General features: G+C 38.1%; 1 long non-coding RNA gene across 2 annotated transcripts in view; it reads right to left on the bottom strand.

Annotated features, from left to right (window-relative positions):
* LOC135452941 (uncharacterized) overlaps positions 1-13,311 on the bottom strand; it is a 92,992-nt gene that overhangs the window by 53,283 nt on the left and 26,398 nt on the right. The gene's annotated exons all lie outside the window — the stretch shown is intronic.

Raw genomic sequence — 13,311 nt, 5'->3', positions numbered from 1 at the left:
AATTTAATTCCAATTTAAATCAATGGGATTTATGGGCATAAGTGCCTTTGGGACTTTAAATCTTAGTATATCTTTAATACAATGTAATAATCAATAGTTCTCAAAGTCAAAGGACCAGCAATGCTCCAGATCCCTTACGAAGATGAGGGTATTTCTTTATCAGAGGTCTCTGAAGACATTGAAAATAATTATTTGCTTTCTTAAAAATCATCATAAAAATATTAGAAGTTAAATGATTTTGTTTTAATAAATGCATGTGAATGAGAAGTGCCAATCATTGTTTTATTCATGTTTATCAGACATAGACACTGACTAAATCTGTCTTGTTGGAAGATCCACAGATAAGTAGACATCCATTGACAATATGGATTATCATGAGGTATTAGCCCTTGCATTGAGAAAATACATTGAAAGTTTCATAACATATCAATAATACATAGACCTAAGGGAAAAAAATCAAGTAAAATTTATATTTTTTCATGTTATTTTAAATAAAAATGCATAGGGACAAAAATTTAAAATTAAAAGGAATACCAAATTACATTAGGCAGAAGTATAGTTTATCTTTATGTAGATTCTACATATAATTTTCTAGTTTTTATTTTTTGGTATACTTGTATGGTCAAATGTGTAAGATACTAGGATAATGCAAACAAAGAATAATAGAAGGGCTTAGATTTGCTCATTCAGTAGGTGGTTCTCCGCAAACTGCACCATGTTCCTGTAATGTTTTAGTTAAAAAAATAAAAAATATCTAATTGAGAAAATACTTTGTTTTTCTAATCACATTTTACCTTATTATTTACACTGAAGTCTAGATAAAACCTCAGTGGCTTGATTTTCAAGCACTTGGTATAAGGAGTCCACGTTCTGACAAATATGGCAGTTTGACTACAGAGCTCAGCTCTTTTGAAAATCAGACCTTTATCCACTTAAAAGTTTTAAGTATTTATTTTTTTGGATTGTCCACCAAATCATTTCAGTTCGAGCACCAGACCCCCACATAATTTTGAAAACTGTATGCTGGCAAATTTCTTTTATACACATCCACAGACAATGCATTGCCTTTGGATTTGAACACTAATTAATCAGAAATTCCATCCATCCATTAGTGTAAGAATATCTAAACAAAAAGAAACCAAACATAAAGAGCACTGGTTAGGGAAACCTTTAGCACTTAACCTGGGCTTTTGCCTGCCCCAGGCTGGCAGAAGGAGTCGAGGTTGGGCATGTTCATAAACATCAGTTTTTAAAAGGAATCTCTTTTCTCTACGGTAAAATTAATTTGAAGAAAAGTTCTACCACAAAATAAAGGAGATAAGTGTGGGCTTCTACTTTGCAAAAGCTTTGGAGAGAAGAAACTTATTGTACTAAGCAAAAGCAACTACCACACCACACAGAAAAATTCCAATAAAGCAACTTGCCTACAGGATAGCCCAGAAATGCCACATGCAAGTAGATATATAATAGTCACAAGTTTGTAAAGAATGGATTGGTTAGACTACCTTAAACCAGATTTGGTTAAAGAAAACCAGTAGTCTTTGAACTTCACTTAAATATATCCACCTAACATGAATAATTCACTCCAATTCACTCCTGTTGTCAGGTGATGAGAAGCAAATGGTGGACACCAGCATGAGGGGAGTTCTTTTATAGTGTCCATTTCCAAAGAAACCAAATGAAAATTCTGCCTTCTGTTACAAATGAAAAGGCAGAATTCAGACTTCAAATGATCAAGCTCTTTCTAGAAAAAGGAAAGAAGAGAGCCATCATTTTTATGCTTACAATGGTAGAAATAATGCCATTTTTCTCTAATCTTTAGATAAAGATATGGCCATTGTTGGTCTATTGTGGACTTTAACTAAATTTTGAGAACTGGACCAGTTCCATACTGACAAATAACGACTGCTCATGTCCCAGAAATCTGCACTACAGTTTTCTCTTTGCATAGCTCTTGGTGTGAGATGGTCATTGAAAGAAAGAGCATTACCTTACTTCTTCCCACAGCAGCCATTGAGTAACTTTTCTTTACAAAGCTATTCAGTATTTCTGTTTCCTATCTTTTCTTCCATGCTGCAAGAGCCATGGTTACAATAGGGAGCATTATTTTTACGCAGCTTGTCTGATTTTATCTTTTATTAGTTTGCAAAGAATAAAACAGGATGGTGGAAAGGAAAAGCTGTTCTTCAAATACCTGCCCTGTCATACTTCATGTGCTTTTTTCAGTGTGCTTAGTGCTCAGGTTTGAGCTGAGCAGTATTTAGGCAAGTGTGATCATAAATTTGCTTGTGGCATTATAAATGCCTTTTTCATGACTGCTATTCTTTAGCAATTATCTTTGCTAATCAATATTTTGCAATGTTTGGATTCAAGGTCCAGACAAAGTTTTCATATTGTAGACATAAGATATGCTTATTGATAACCATTGAGACCAGCAATGTGACTTCAAGGAAAACAGAGACAAGTCAGGACCCTTGGCATGGTCTGGTGTGAACCAAGTTCAATGTGTGGAGATGGCAACTGATGTACATTGGCTTCCCACACACTGACACTGCAACAATACACAGTTAAACCAAGCACCATTCCTGAAAAAGCTATCATCCAAATTGTGAGCACAAGAATGAAATTAAATTGGCAAAATCTATGAACAGACTGTGATTTCCAAATTGTTTCCTGTTTTACAATAGTTTCTAAAAGACCATCTTTGGTGGTCACGTACAGTGATCCTACACAGCTCTGAGGAATACAGATCATTCTTTAATAGTTCCAATGTGAATGCATTCCAATAATCTGTCGTGATCTTTACCAGAAGCTACATTAAAAACAGGACTCCAATATGTGTCTCCTGAGAAGGTGGCTATTTCAGCAGAAGGTGAGGGAAAAAAGAGTCATAATATTCTATTTTCCAAAGTTCTGCTGTAGCAAAGGCCTTCAGAGATTTCCAGGAGTTAATAAATGCCTTTACAATTAACCAGATGAAGAACATACAGAGCAGAAAAACAAAATGATACCAAGTGCATCTGTGCTTAGGAAAGGAGGAGGACATTTCTCTCACCTCCTTTCTGAACCACCTCCGTCCCTGGCTCTGGCTGTGTGGAACAGCTCCAGATTCCAAACCTCTGTGGAACAGCACTACATTACACCACCTCCCATTTAGTTAAAAACTCCAGCATGAGGTATTGATAAATCCAGGATAAATTGCTAGACTGCCAATGTACCAATCTTTTCTTCACGGATGGATGACTAACAGAAAATACTTCAGGTATTAAAGACGTAAGCAGCTATTTGTAAATTGTTTGCCCAAATTACAAGCATAAGTTTTGAAACTCTTCCTGTTACACACCTGATGGATGCCTTTACATAAAAATGCTGTGATTTCCCTTAAAAGAGATCTTGCTTTCTTTTCTTTAGTTATAACTGGGATAGAGTGAGGCAGCCTCCATGTAACACCTATTGCCACCTTACAGGGCTGCACAATCTTTGATGTCTGTACAAAGTTACTCTGGATTCCTCAAGTTCCAGCCTGGCCAAGCCCACCCAGCTCAGCCAACTTGTACCACAATGGCATCAGTCTCAGCACAGACTGGATAAGCTCATTGCACACTGAGCAGAGCATTTACTTATGTAGAGACACATCAAAACAGGTTTTCCACACAATTTCAGTTTCAAGTTCTTGTGCGTCTTGAAGGAATAAATCAAAACCAGAAACCACTTTGACTTATACTTTGGATGCTGCTCAGGGATACAGCAGCTCTCTTGCTAGACTTTTTAGTGATCTTAGCAGCTTAAACAATCCACCTGGCACCTCACTCTCCACATGTAAAGGAAGAGATTTGTGATTTCCTTTTTTTCTGACTTGCCTGTTTATTTCAGAGCAGTGAAAAAGATACATCAAAACCACAGACTTCAGGGAACTTTAATCTGTCAGGCATATAAGAAACTTTACTCCGAATCAAAGTATCTATAGACACTATGATATTTCAGTATATTAAAAAGGCTTCTCTATTCTGTTGTGATTTAAAAAGGAAAAGACAACACCCATAAAATTCTAATTAGAGAATTACTGATTCTAGGAGGGACGAGTCTGAAGAATACACCTTTATCAAAAGGGATTTATTAAAGAAAAAACTCAAGACAACTCTACCAGTCCCCCACTTCCAAATAATTGTCATTAATTTTGCAGCCTACTAGCAGGTGCCATCTTGCCTTATTTACATTGCATACTGACTCAGAAAACCACACCAAAAACTCTGTATTTCAATTCCAGCCAACAGTAATGGAAAGTGTAACCTAAATTGCCTTACAAATGCTTCTTGCATCCAGAAGTGAATTAAACTAAACTTCTGGGAAACCTGTCTGCTCAATGCTATTGTGCAGAGGACGAAGCAGATCTGAGGCAGGAGCAGGGATGGGGGATATCCCATTTGCATAAGGAAGATAGCTCCTTTGTAAACATTGATACAGAATGGCAAGTCTAGCAATGACTTTTTCCCCCCTAAACTCTCTCCCCTCTGACTTACACATCCTTGTAATATATACTGCTGTTTTGACTTGAGCTATGCACCCAAATAGACTATTTGTGGAGCATTTGTGATGCACAGATCTATTATGCACAGCTATCAGAGGTCAAACACAGAGCAATTCTATACCTCTGATGTCAGCCTGAACAGAAGCATTGTTCTTGGCAGTGACAGGAAAAAGGCACCACATCCAAATTACTGAAAGCCTTCTCATGCCAGAAGAAAAAGCTGTCAGTTTAACAGCTGAACACAGAAGGTTCAACCAGTATATATCCTTCTCATTCAAGTAACATGAAACCCTGGAAAAAAAAACCAGAAAGAAAAGAAAAAAAAAAAAAAAGCTGGAACTGTGTCAGATTTTTTAAGTTGGAAAAGCTCTTGTCAATGCTGAACAAAGAAAACCAGCCATTTGTGTTGCCAAGACAGTGCTACTGAATTACAAAATAAAAGAGAAAGAAGGAGCCTTGATATAAATATATAATGTGCATGTCTGTACTGAAAGATAAAATATTCTAAATTTACTATAGTTTCATATTTACACAGCAAAGTAGGCTGCAAACTGTGTGAATATCTGTTAACATGCACACTCACACATAGGTATATGCTGATCTATAGTAAATCTATAAAATTTGTCCCCTATGTATATTTCCCTCCTCTGTATTTCATTACTCAAAATAAAAATAGTTCTCTAATTACCACACTCATATCTTATTCATGCTCAGTGTATGTTCCTTGAACAGCATCCCCAAACTGCACAGGCTGTACTTAAAGAGAGGGCAGATATCTCCCTGCCTGGGGTGAATGACCCCTCCACACATCTTTGACAAAACAGACCTTAGCATGTCAACAGCTATCCAATAATGATACAAGAAAGAATCCTCTGACTCTGGGCTGTATGAAATCAAGGTGTAGGCTGTGTCACACCCTGGGGCTACAATCCCCTCACCATTCCCCTAGAACAAAATGCTGGTGCTCAGTGTAAGGGAAAGCTGTTTGGAACTACAGCAGTGATTACCAAACCTTCACTTTTTCTCCTCTTAGTTTTAAAACATACACTGGGTGAACAGCAAGCATTTGTAAGAGTTAAGTATGTAATCCAGCTTACAGGCTATATTTCGTTTTCTAATGCATAAGTAAGAGAGATTTAAAATTCCAGTAAATAGTTCTAACCAGCTACATAACAAGTGAAGCATTAGATGGGGAATGTGCACAGATCTGTCATCTGATCTGCCACATGGTCCTTGAAGAAATATCAATCCTGATAGGTGCTTTACTGGTTTTGTTTTCCACTGCCACTGGATAAGCAGTTTAGAAAGTGACGCTAATTTTTAGCAGAAGAACCATGAGAAGTAATGCAAGGAGACAGTTGTACACAGTCACAGGATGAATTCAGAATATTAACATCTTACTCTCTGCCAGCATTAAAGAGAGAATTGAGTTTAATTTCATTCCTGTGGGTTGCTCTCGCTTTTTTGTCAATACAAAGCAAAAATAGATCATTTTAGCTGATTAGAAGTTCCCATGTTCTTCTTATTTATCTCACACTTGAAATCACAACACTCAGTTTGTGACAACGTAATTGTCTCCATAGAAACTGGTTCCCACAAAAGGGAGCATTTGCACAATATTTGGACCCTGTTTACTGAAAACCTGGTAAACACGTGTACTGCACAAACTGTCACCACTGGCAGATTTCACAGAAACCCACAAACCAGTTTAGCAGGGATTTATTAAAACAATATTGTTTTCTACTTCTAACCAGCCAAAAAATAAATCAATCACTACATGAAGACCAAGTAAACTTCTCAGAATCAGGACACATGGCTCAGTGTTCTTTTATGCTCAGGTGTAGCTCTGCTCAGCCTAAACTGCGCATTAGGTGTCTGATTACCAGGAATGGTTCACACATGACACTGACTCACAAACCAAAGTAAACACTGTGAATGCTCTTTACAGTATAATGGTCCATACCAAGTTCTCTGAAGTTAAATTTCTATTACCTTTTTTCATCTGCTTCTAATTTTAGAACTTTAGTCATCATTGAGGATCACTTAAGGCTCTGCTTTGACATCAAACTAAATTCCCAAAACCTCCTCAAAAAAAAAACAATTTCTCTAAGAGCTTGTAGGAAATAGTTCAATGTTGAAATTCTTTTTATTTGACTACAATAACTGTTTAAGTGAGGTTGTATTCCTTTGCTATATCAATATCTGGTACTGCTTGTGTACTTAACAGTGACTGGGATACATCTTGCCTAATTTCATTCTTTATAGTCCCTGTACAGCCATCAGTAGGTACTGGCAGGTAACAACTCAATCTGCATGCTCAAAACAAGTATCTAAGAGTAAGGTGGTATCTGGAAATGAAGTCAGTGACAAAATTTTAATTAGCCTCCAAACTAGAGCACATCCTCCTGTGCCACTGACCTGTGAGGTCACCGTGACCATCCAGCTGTGCACCACATTCCAGGCGGGAAGAGGGGAGGGCAAGGCTCATCAGCATTTCCAGTGATTTAGAAAGGTGAATACAGGACAAATCTAGTGATACTCTTCCCAAACACCTTATTTAAATTTTTCATTTTGTCTAACAGATAACATTTTGCTAAACCCCTCAACAGAAAATGTGTCTTGTGGCTTTTGGGGCAGGGAGAGCTTTTTTGTTTGTTTCGGGATTTTTTTTGGTCAGGCGACGCAAAGAAAAAAAAAAAAAAAGAGGAAAGACAGAATTCTTGAACATCTAGTGATCAGTACAGCCTGCATACCTCAGGACCAACCATTTATATGTAGGATCCCACCATTTGAGGGTGTCTTGCCAGAAAAGAAACAGATGGTGCCAATAAAAAGCAAAAATGAACTTCATTCTTCTATAACAAGGCAATAAACCCCAGCATAATATTATTATTTTCCATAAGTCAGGTCTTAACACATCGGGGGCAAAAGATGAAAAAACTGAAAACAGAAATCTTGTGCTTTTGTTCCGAGGCTTTGATGTCATCACTGTTGGTTTTTGGAAAAGAGCTCGCCAAACTCTAAAAATCCCTTTTAGCCTTTAGGTTGCTCTGCTTAGGGATTTAGAAAGGATGTCAGTGTAGGGTTACAGACCAGATGACAATTCTCTTTGCTGCCAGGTGTATGTGGGCTGGAGGGATAAATAAGATGCATGGAGATGAAGTTTGTAGTTATCTCTTTCCCCATATATTGACAGAATACATTTCACTATGCACTGACTGAGGGTTTTTAAATTTCTCTCTCATCTCTACAATCCCTTGTGTATGTGAATGTTTTTCTTTCTCTCTTGTTTCCCCATTCTGGCTTGCAAGTTTATCCCACACACCTGCAAGAGCAGGATCTTTCAGTCACAACGAGCTGCCAGAGCTCTCATGACAAGGAGGAGACATAATGTGGAGCATCTTTTTCAGCTTCATTAATAACAAAACACCTGTGAGCTAGGGAGTTTAAGAGATTGTGTCTTCATCATTTATGAATCTTTCTCCCTGCTGTGGCACTTAGTTCTTTGCCAGCTCAACCTGGCACAATTCCTCAGCTTCCAAAATTAAAAAAGGAAAAATGCACTTTTGTCTCCAGTGAAAGCAGTGTGGATGGTGAAGGCAGGGAGAAAACACCACCAGGAGCTGCAAGCCTACCCTTGCTAGGGCTGGTAAGAGTGACAAGCCTTGACACTGCTGCCTATTTATTCTCCATTTGACACTATGCTGTTGTTGTAAGAAAAATAATGGACAAGGGAAAATATAATCCTAATGGTTCAAGTATGACATTATAGCTGCTCCTCTCCTCCACAGTCCCATTGCAAACTTACCATAGCACATGGAATTTAAAATTTTATTGGTTAATAAAATAGCTGTGGCAAAAGCAGAGAACAGCTTCTAAGCCTATCTTTCCACAATACATTTCTAAAGGGAAGAACTGCCATTAACACATTCTTGCCATGAAAGGTTAAACCGTATCACAAAGATTTATTTTTTAAGACATTGTCTTTACTGGAAAGCTTGGATGAACACCCTCACAAAATGTCCCATTCTGAAGCACTACCAAAGGAAGGACATTTGATTTGCAACCAAACTAACAGCAGCTATACAACACGGTGTGGTTAATTTGACCTCTGAGGACACTGGAGCACTTTGCAAACTATCCCAGACTCCCAGGCACTGAAATGGCCTTTTGATATCATCTGAGTTATTGCCATCCCCCATGAGCCCTTTGAAATTCTCTCAATACAAGTGTTAGGACCCAGGAGTCCTTTGGTAGACAGCATAAATGCAAGCCAGAGATCATTGTATAAATCAATTATTACATCTCACAGTGTTGTTCAATAGGATTAAATAACCTGAAGGTCTGATAGATATCCATATGTAACTGCAGCAGACACAATACCAACCACCATAAAAGAATTTACCTGATGTTATAGTATTAGCATCAAATCTTGGATGAGAAACAACATCTTTAAATGCCAGTCACTAAGGCACAGAAGTGAATGACCAAATCTGTCTTTTGTGGCTTTTAAAAAACAAAGTAAAGCTTCTGAAATTGCTTTTGCTTTTACTTTGGAGATGGTGCAGAGGTGCACCATCTTCACACTGATGCTGAGTACGTCCTGCCCTCTTTTGTAGAATATGTGAGTAAAAATTTCAGATTCTTAACATTTGAGAAATACCTTTTTTTTTAGCATATACAGATTTTGCATTCAATTTCTGTTTTATGTACTCCTTTCAGAAGAAATATAATAAAAATATTATCTGAAATACAAAGCCTGAGCAAGAGCTGATGAAACCACAGGTTTCCCTCAGCTCTGCTAATGGACCTCCATGCAGCTAACAGGGTTTTTCCTTTTCCTTAGCAAGGCATTTTTGTCTGCCCTTGAGTTGTGCCACTCTGTGATATAATCTCATATTCTGCAAGCAGAAAATGAGTGCATCTGCTATTCTTACTCTGGTGCTTCATCACAAACAATGCCTTGAACCTGCCCCATCAGGGCTGCTGTCCCAGCAATGGGTGCAGCCCTAACAGGGTCTCTCTGCGATGTGTCTGACTTACAAGTTCAAATTCAGACACAAAGAAATGCATCTGAGACCTTTGTTCTTTTCTTATGTGGCAAGTACTGGAAACCCCACTGGGAATTCAGAAGGATAAGACAGACACCATGGGTTTCCTCAATGTTCAGTGCTTGGAAAACCAGATTTCAATAACCCCCTCCACAGACTAGTTGGTAATTTTGGAAACGCGTATATTAAAATCTCACAACAACAACAACAACCTCAATAATTTGAGAAACATGCTATTAAAAACTCACTCAGTTCATATGGTTTTGAATATTCCCAAGTTCATTTTTACAGCATAACTAAGACATGGACAGAAAAACTGAACTGCTTTTAATGGTAGGACATTCCACCGCTGTACGGGCTGAAAAGTATAATTCAGAGAACTTACTGCTTTGTTCTGAGTCACTGTTTTAGTCCAGTTTGTAAAGAAAACTAGAAAGTTTCCTAAATATGTATTCTTTTGTGAAAAAATACCTGTAGTCTGGAAAACACAGCATTCTGGGTTAAAGGCTAATATCAAGAAGAAAAATATTGAAGATATAATATATTGAAGAAAAAAACTGAAAAAAAGGAAGGAGACACATACAGTGAAAAGAGGATATAAGAAAACAACTGAGTGAAAAAAAAAGAAATGCAAAGGAATTTACTGCTTATTGTTGTGTCTCTATTCTCTCATTCTAATTACCATATACTTTAGCGAATAAAAAGACAAAATAAGCAGATGAGATCCACAAGAGCAATAAGCCTCACTCACAGATTAAAAGCAGGTGGCAGAGTGAGAGAATAACATGAATGGGGTAGGACTTGTGCTCTGGAGGAGAAAGAGGACGTGGACACAGCTCTCAGAGCCTGGGCTCCCAGCAGCTCTGGGGAGCGGGGCAGCCCCCAGAGAGCCCCAGCTCACAGGGCAGCACTGCCCAGGGCTCCTTTCTCACTCCAGTAACATGAAACCACAGAGAGAAAGCTAGAACTCTCAGATTCAGGGTAAAGTTACAAAAGCTTTTGTCAGTGCCAAACAAAGAACACAACTGGGGCAGTGCCATTGAATTAATAAATAAGGGATGGAGTTTCAGCTTGTATTTATAGTCTAAGTATACAGTCTGCTACCTGTGTAATGCATGTATCTCTCCTTGCCTTCTAATATTTACTTATAACTAATATCTTTAATGCATAAATAAGCATTATATAGAAAATATAAATTCTATGAGTACAATATGGATCTCCCACTGAGTACAGATAATCACCCTGCTGAGAAGAGTGTCTTTACATTACAATCTTCTATGCTAGCTTTCCTACACTCCCAGCATATGAAGGTCTCCCTAAAAGGCAGCTCAGCTCTGACAGCCCTGCAGCAGGGTGACACCAGGGGCCTGTGCTCAGCCAACTCAATTGTACTGTTAACATTTAGAACCACAATCAACAACACACAGCAAGTAATTTGCATGTAATGGTGTTGAGTGGCTTCTAAATTTAAAAAACTGAGCATATTGCCCACTCAAAGGGGATACTCCTTGTTATTTTGATGTTAGATGTGATTTACAAGGCCAACAAGTTAACAGCACAACCAATAGCTAACAAATCTGTACCATATGGATGTGGCTCTACAGATGACAAACATGCTTTGACTCACCTGCAGTTTATTTTCTAGCATACATAGATGCCTGCACTCAGGCTTTATTCAGACTCTTTTCCAGTACTGTCAACAGATTAAAAACTGAGATCAATTTCAATCAAGAGTTTCACAGACCAGCACTGTAAATAGTATTGGGAAACATGACATCCAACTCTTTAACAAGCACTTGTCATTAACTTATATAAGCCTATGGCTGGAAGGGGGGGAAAGGAAAGAATAAGAAAAAGAAATCCAAGTGCAACCTTACTAATTAACCAGAATGGTGATTAAAACACAGGAGTACACAACACCCTTACAGCAAGGAATTGGTTGGGCCACCAGTAAGTCCAAAGCTTGACCAAACTATTGTCTCAAATAACTCAGAGGGTTGAAGGGAAAGCCTACTGAAAGAAAAAAATAATCTATCAGATATCTCTCTTCTGTTGTTTATATTATTGACCTAGGTAGGTGAACAATGTTAAGTCAAATTCCCAAATGGTTTAATTCAGCACAGCTTAATTCAGCTTTAATTTAGCGCAGTTTCACTGACTGCAGTCCAGCTGGGCTGATTTATTCCAGCTAAAGGGTTAGCCCCACTCTAGTGTAACTGGTGAAAACTATTATCCACTGAAAGCATGATCATAAAGAAAAAGGTATTGAGAGGCATGGTATGAAATACAGGGTGTTGATATACTGAATGCTAACAATGTTTATCGCAAAGACAGCTCACTCTTTCACGGCTGTGATTATAGTTGCCTTTTGTTACAACAGAGCAAAAGAAGGACATCTTTATTGCTTGGAAGTCCATGTGCTCCTCCTATTTATCTTGCACTTGAAATCTTTACCCTTAGTTTGTGACAACATAATTATCTCCATGGAAACCAGCTAAATTGTCATGAAATAGAACACTTACGTAAGCCTGGACCCTGCTTCTTTCCCAGCCAGCACAAGCACTGTACAGCCTGACCTGGGCACATCTACACAGGCCTTTCTCCCCCTTGCAGAAATTCCAGAACACACTGCTTTTCCTGTGCAGCCAGATGCCACTTACTACCTTATAGTAATATATATAATACCACTTACCACCTTAAGGCTTCATAAATGGCTTTCCTAAAAGATTTCATTACTTGTTCAATGCAATGACAAATTACTCTGGTTTGATATTCAGGTATGTGTATGTCTACCTAAGCTGGGCTTACAGTGATTTATAGAACGGTACAACGTATGGAAGGTGTAATGGAAAACATCAGTGCTTTACAAAACTGAATTTCCAGTTTCACAGTCTGAAGACACAAGTCTAGCAAGGCAAGTATTTCCCAACATGAGTTAGAATGTTCATATCATGGAAGCTTAGCAACAATGAGAAGATTAAGTATGGGAGTTCTATTAAAGTACTTTTTCCCTTAGTGCTTTTGAAAATCCCACTGCACACTATTAGTTGCAACTATGCTGGGCCAATCCTATTAGCTCTCTCCATTAAGTGTTCACAACTTCTCCTGGAAGATGTATTCTTCCATTTCAGCAGATATTTTATAAATTAATTGCAGGTTTTTCACAGTTAAATTGCATTCATTTTATTTTTAAATGATGCTTTGTATAGCATTACAGAGACCCTCGAATACTCCACCATGTTTAATAAATAAATAAATGTGTGTACACACACACAGACTTTTCTGGGAATAGAAGAGAGGAATAGGAATTGTGTGGTAACATACCATGCATTTGTAACATATTGCAGATATCTAAAGGCCAAATTATTTTTAGCCTGCTTTCCTAAAGAAATGACTCTTTTATGCTTGTGCCTCTGCCTGTTCCTTTGATTCTGCTGGCCAGTTACTCTCAACAGACAGGCAGTTTTATCAGAGAGATTGTTGCTAAAGATTTCACAAAAGCCAGAGCCAAATTCTGTCCCCATTAAGGAGATGCTCAGAGGACTCTGTCCCTGTACATTCTCACAGGATCTCTTCTGCCTGCTCATGCTGAGGACAGGCTCACTCTGGACTAGCAGGGGTATGTGCTGTCTCTGACCCCTCTACACAAGAACTTATGAGTCATTGGGGAGCAATTAGAAATCACTATGTTAACCAACTTCATCAGAAAACAGGGCTGAAACATAGAAATGA

This window comes from Zonotrichia leucophrys, chromosome 11 (genome assembly GCF_028769735.1).
Source record: "Zonotrichia leucophrys gambelii isolate GWCS_2022_RI chromosome 11, RI_Zleu_2.0, whole genome shotgun sequence".
NCBI classification, from domain to species: domain Eukaryota; kingdom Metazoa; phylum Chordata; class Aves; order Passeriformes; family Passerellidae; genus Zonotrichia; species Zonotrichia leucophrys.
This window is presented reverse-complemented; position numbering and strand designations above follow the sequence as displayed.